Source organism: Tenrec ecaudatus, chromosome 9 (genome assembly GCF_050624435.1).
Source record: "Tenrec ecaudatus isolate mTenEca1 chromosome 9, mTenEca1.hap1, whole genome shotgun sequence".
Classification (NCBI taxonomy): domain Eukaryota; kingdom Metazoa; phylum Chordata; class Mammalia; order Afrosoricida; family Tenrecidae; genus Tenrec; species Tenrec ecaudatus.
Window position 1 is genome coordinate 99,670,704 of NC_134538.1, and position 6,593 is coordinate 99,677,296.

A 6,593-nucleotide genomic window follows, 5' to 3' on the forward strand; every position below is an offset into this window, starting at 1 on the left:
AATGGCCAAGAAATGAAAATCACCATCCCTGTATAGTTTAAGTATCTGGTGGTATAACTATTAATACGCAACTTCTCTAAGGATGCAGTTGTGCTTTGGATATTCCATCCTGTGAGGGAATAAACGTTTCAAATGTAGATGGCCCTTTTTCTCAGAAGAATCTTTACTTCATGAAGTATGTATAAAAGCTGCTATGTAAGTTGATTCCAATTACACATTAGATTTGGGGTAATGTATAATACTGGGGTCCATAGATCCATTAAGATAATCTTTATCTAACACTCTGTTTGTGACTTCAAGCTTGAGACCTCATTGAGGTTCAACATTTCCATGAACCTGAGAGTGAATGCACTCATTACAGTTGTCCCAGCCCTTTGCATTTGACCAGTGCGTCCCTCACTTTGGTGGCTGAGTGTGATTTGGGATCCTTATAAATTAACATAAATTTATACATAATATTCAATGATCCTTAAATGATCGGGACATTTACCTTTCCTTAGTGTGATAGTTACATAATCTGGTGTCAATGTGGGGCTTGAGAGGATTAAGAGTGAAGGAATAGAGTCTAGTCCAGGCATCCTCAAACTATGGCCAGCGGGCCACATGCAGCCCGCCGAGGGCATTTATCCAGTCTGCCCGGTGTTTTCGCCCCATTTGTTTTTCACTTCAAAATAAGATATGTGCAGTGTGGAGGAATTTTTTCATAGCTTTGTGTCTTTTTTTAAACTTTGGTCCAGCCCTCTAATGGGTCTGAGAGACAGTGTACAGGCCTCCTGTTTTAAAAGTTTGAGGATTCCTTGGGATTGTCAATCAACATATAACCAATGAGCCCTCTGTGTGGGCATGGCCTTCTCCTGAGAATTCTGAGAACTCCAAAATTTCCTCAATGGAGGCAGGAAACACACACACTCTCTCTCTGCTTACTCCCTGGGAGACATTGCAGCTGACAAGTCATGTGGAATTCCACTAGTACCCTGAGCTGGACAAGCCACATAGACCTACCCTGAGGCAAACAGCCTCTGAAGCCAGAGAAGCCATGTAGTGACCTCTGCCAGTGCTGAGATGCTTATAACGCCACGGGATCCAAAGACTTTCTACCCACTGGTCTGTGATCCTCCTGCATTCAGTGTCATTGCAGGTGTTTCATGAGTCTGAATAGGACTTTATCGATTGCTATTGGTCAAATGTGTTGGACAGGGTTCTCTAGAGAGACAAACCAGGTTGCCAGTAATTATATATAAATATATTTATAAAGATAGATATATAATACACGAAGTGAACCGTTAAATTTTATACAGATAGATAATGCAAGAAATTAACAGTTAAATTATAAAGCAGTGAGACATGAGCAGTCCTTTAAGGCTTGAGAGCCGCCAGTTGCCAGTCCTCTTCTGTAGAGAGAGCTGGGCTATATATATCCAGGCAGCAAACAGCAAGGTAGGTCCCCAACTGTCATCAACTGTCAGTCCCCAGCTCCAGAGATGAACATTCCATTCAGTCTTATGGGCTTGGACAAACTGGGTTGGGATGCTTTCTGAAGTACAAAATACCCTTTATATAAAAACCCTCTCTTATACACATATGTGTTTCTATGGGTTTGTTTCTCTAGTCTACCTGGACTATCACACTTAGTATAGATACACCCTAGTAAGTAGCCACAGGGCCTTTGGGGAAAAGCTAACAGGAAGATTAACAATATTCTTATGGAAGTGTTGCAGGATCACCGCTCCAAATGATTTGGTTTCCCGTTCAGTGAAGGGGTTCTAGCTGAGTGAACTGTCCTAGCCTGGGAACTTGGTGAGAGAGCATAACCCTCCACTTTGGTGATTTAAGTTTATGACCATCATACTTAGAAATTTGTCGCTTTATTTTTAACCTTTTATTATGACTTAGTAGGGGTGGTATATTTCAGACCATCATTTTAAATTTCACAATTTCTCAAGCGTCTTCATGCTTGCCCTATGCCCCTAAGTTGACACCTATGTACCTTTGAACCTATTATTTCTCCTTCCTCTCTTCCTCTCCCTCCCACCCCTGCTAACTATCAAAATCAGCTTCTTTTGTATGAAAATTCCCCTTGATTATTTTCATGACAGTGATATCATACGGTATCTGTCCTTCAAGGAACATAAACAGATAATTTACAAAGAAGGCAGCCAATACGCATATAAAGAAATACTGTGATCACTCGTCATCCCAGCAATGCAATCAAAACAGCAATGACATAGCACCTCCCTCTAGAATTGATAGCAGAGTTTCAAAAGGCAAAGGTTTTTGTATTTTTCAAAGTTAAGCAATATTTTACTGAAATTCCCATCTCTTTTGCTATATTAATAGCACAGAAATTATTTACAGCCCAACTTACTCAGATCTATAAATACTCGTGATCAATTTAACCCTGTGGCTCTTAGCTTGACCCTAGATGTTAAGCACTGCTACTTGGATCCTGCCCCCAGAATTCCCACATCTTCAGTCAACCCAGGGAGCCCAACGCAGCAGCAGGATTTCACACTGACATCTCTGGCTAAGAGAGGGAAACGATTATAGTGGAGTTCTACACATTAGTATATTCTCAAATGCTTAAATCAAAGCAATGCCCTGTCGACTCTCTGTGGAAATAGAGTGTGTATGAATAACCATAGTGATAAGATGATGAAGTATGCAGGCCCCATGGAATAATTTTACTCAAAAGTTACATTGTATCCGCATATGTCCTTGACCCCTTCCCCAATATCAGGCCACAGGAGTTCTATCAACCCCATTCATTGTAGGCCATTCTTGAGTGGCTAGACATTGAGCCGTTAACCACAACATCAGCAGTGTGGAACCAGTAACGGCCCCAGGGAAGAAGACAAGGCTTTCTACTCTGATAAAGCATTATAGCCGTGGAAGCCACTGGGCAGTTCCACCTTGTCCTGTACAGTTGCTCTGGGTCAGCACTGATTCTATGGCCGTGGATGTAGCTTGGCTTTGATTATTGAGTCAAAATATCAACTAACTATGCAAACATGTAGAACCACTTCCACTTGCACAAATTAAAACATTGACTCAAACTTTAATACTAAGTTAATCAAATCAATACATTCAGCATTATCTAGTTGTACATTTCCCTCCTTAGTCCAAAATTACAAGAACTTATTCAATGGAAATTTTTAAAACCTTAGAATCATTTGGAATATAAATCATCTCATCTGGGACCATACTTTGTACTTCTTCCCTAGGAGGATTCTAAGACCTGACCAAATGATAAATCCAAAGGCAACAGAAGCCATTGAAGTGAAAATTAGGAAAAAGGGACATTCTTTAGATAGCATGTACCCAGGTGAAGCAATTACATGAATATCAAGCAAGAGGAGAGGAGTGTGGTTTTATGTTTGCTTTTTTAAGACTGTCCTTGAAGCAACGAGAAACAAGAGAATCCGAGGGCTACCATGAAAGCTCTTCAGTTCCCTGACAGTGACTTGAATCAAGAGCTTAAATTCATGAAGCTAGCCTTTTATTTCTTTAAGTGCTCCAGTGAAATAGTAGAAAGACATCTTAGCCCATAGTCCTTGCAGTCACCATCATTATCATGACAGGCAAATGCAGAAATCACTTGCTCCCTAAACCATGCTTCAGTAAATGCATTACATCAATTAATCACAGGTAACACTTCATTTTGATGTCATAATGTACCACAAGGCAAGAAGAAAAATCACCCATCTTAAGCCAAATGTATAGCAAAACCCACCCCAGAATATACAGTCTTTGAAAGTATCACATCTGGGATCACTTCTGGTCTAGGAAAACCAACACTAAACAAGGTATTTTAATAGAGAGCATATCATATGGAGAATTGGTTTCATGAGTATTAAAAAAAATGAACAAAAACCTCACTGCCATCAAGTCAATTCTGACTCATAGAGACTCTATAGGAGAGGGTATAACTGCCCCTGTGGGTTTCTGAGACAGTAACTCTTTCAGGGAGCAGAAAGCCCTGTCTTTCTCCATGGTGACACTGGTGGTTTCAAACTGAACTTGTTCATGACAGCTCAGTGCGTAATCACTACACTACTAAAGCAGAAAGGGAACATTAATATGACCCAAAGATATAATTATGCAAAAGCATTATAAGGTTCAATTAATAGTTGTGGGGTATTAGGCTTATCGGAATCTGGAAGTTCAAAGAAGGGTCTAGATTCAGACCTCAGAGAAGAGGCACTGCTTGCTGATGTCTCTGAGGAGATACGGTGAGGCTAGTCCAGGGAGACCAAAAACGTTAGGTGATCATCAAAGCCAACTTCCATTGACAGGATGAAAAACGGTTGCAAGTGATAGACTTACAAGTTAACCAAGCAAAAAGACAAGGATAAAAGTCTCTCCTCCCCTCTTAACATCTCAGTCACCTTCTAGTGGTCCCCAAGTGTTAGTCCTGTCTCACAAGAAGCCTGCTAACTAAGGAGAATGGGACTGGGGAGTCCTGGACCAGCAGCACAGACAGAGGAAGGAACAGTGGCTTGAAAGCCAAGAGGCAATAGATTGCTAACCAGGATCTTTTTGAGACGAAGAAAACATCATCTATGAAAAAAATGTCATGGGTTAGGAATAGGTTTTCATCTCAGCCTCATCTGTAACTAGATCTAAGAATTTAAGAGGTAATTTCACTTTTCTGAGCATCAGTTTCACTTGTAAAAAATAACTCAAACAAAATCTCCCAGGCTTTCCTCACAGGAGGTATAATGTAGGTAGAAGCACTTTGAATAAGTATATAGTACAATATAATCATATGCTTGTTCCACTATTATTATCCATCCTAAATGGAGCCAGAAAAATAATAGATGAAGAAAACTCACAGATAATCTTAAAAGCATCTTTCAGATGTTTCTTTTTTTTTTTTTTAAACTTCTTTCAATCCCACCAATCTCTGCAAGGCACACAAAACCATCTTAGTAAGCCCAGCGCCTAGTCTCCGTTAAGTAAGGCAACAAGCAATAATGAGAATCCGAGGACAGTAGTTAGGGGAATGAAGAGCTATCAGAAATTTAGTGGATTCTGCCAAAGAAGGCCAGTTTGAATCACTGACACAAAGCCACTTACTATTTACACAGTACATTGTGTTAGTCTGATCTTTCAGGTATCAAAAAATACCAGAGTAGCTGATGTTAAAAAAACACATTAATTTATCCTAGTAATGGTTCTTCACTTGTTTGTCTTTTACATCAGGAACATGAGTATGTATTTGAGAAGGATTTAAGATATAAATAAAAATATCTCCTTTAATAACTTTATAAGTAAGGGAAGCACAAGAATAAATAATGAAGACCATTGCCTTAGCGAGCTTTGTCAGAAATGTTGAGTAATGCAGACCAACATGATGGAACCTACTATCATTATAAAATATGAGTTTGCCTGAATTAGACTGAAGAATCTCTCTAAAAGTATGTGAGCAATCATTCATTCTAAGAACCTTCATTTCATCAGTTCTATGGCTGCATAATATGCGGAAGAACTCATATAACAACATGGATGATTCCCACACACATAAGTGGTAAAATGCAGTAAGAGCCACTAACTAGTTTTATCTGACGTCTCTAATAAAAGATTCCCAAATCTGACATTTAAATGACGTCTCCAAACCTTAAATCAGTTTTTCTATTTAGAAAGTCGTGAAAGGGCAGCAAGTAAAAGGCAGCTGCACGGCCAGGACAGAGACGCATGAAAGGCCCCAGCAGATCGGGGAGACAATAAGAAGCTCTGTGCTGCTGGAGGTCAGAAGGCAAGAGTGGGGAGAGGGATGGCACTGGAGATGGATCAGGGCCAATGAAGGGAGGGATGTGTTCCAATGCTAAGGCATCTGGACTCGATTCTGGGAGAAGCAGTGTTCCAGGACATCTGGAACAACGAAGTGAAATTATTGGACTTACTAATTTTATCACGATAGTTTGATAGTTTAGCATTTGCATCTCCTTGGAAAGAAAGCAGAAACAAGGGGCAGTATTGCAATTGTCCATGTGTGGTAGAATTAGAACTGAAATGCTAAAGTTGTGAAAGTGCAAAAAAAGAAAAATCGAATCTGGAGCTATTCTGTTTAGACAATTAATAGGATCTACATATCAATCAAAGGAAAGCAAGCTGATTTTCTTGAGATCGGGAGATGATGAAGTGAAAGAGGTAGAAGAGCAGTGAGGATTTTTTTTCATTGATACACAGTCACTTGTTGTTTCACGAGCAGGATATTTTATGTGACATAGACATGTGATTTGGACGTGGTATGGACAGGCCGGCATTAGATGAAGGAGTTCCTTGCCCACGTCTCTCTTCAAGTCGAAACTGTATATGCGTCAAAGTCGTTAGGCACGGTTCATCTCTAGCATCAGTTAGTCAAATGTTTGCCTTAGTATAGAGTGTTCAATCAAGGTTCAATTAATGTGCAAAATACTTTATGAAATATGGCATGGTATAATTTGGACATTGTGCGAACACTATTGTAGTGTGGTCCTGATTTTTCTACAACATCTCATCTACGTCCATGTCATAACAGCCATCAGCAATTCCTTCATATCTGACATAGGCCCCTCTTGCATTTTCATTTGTCTTGCAACTTTCCCTGGAGC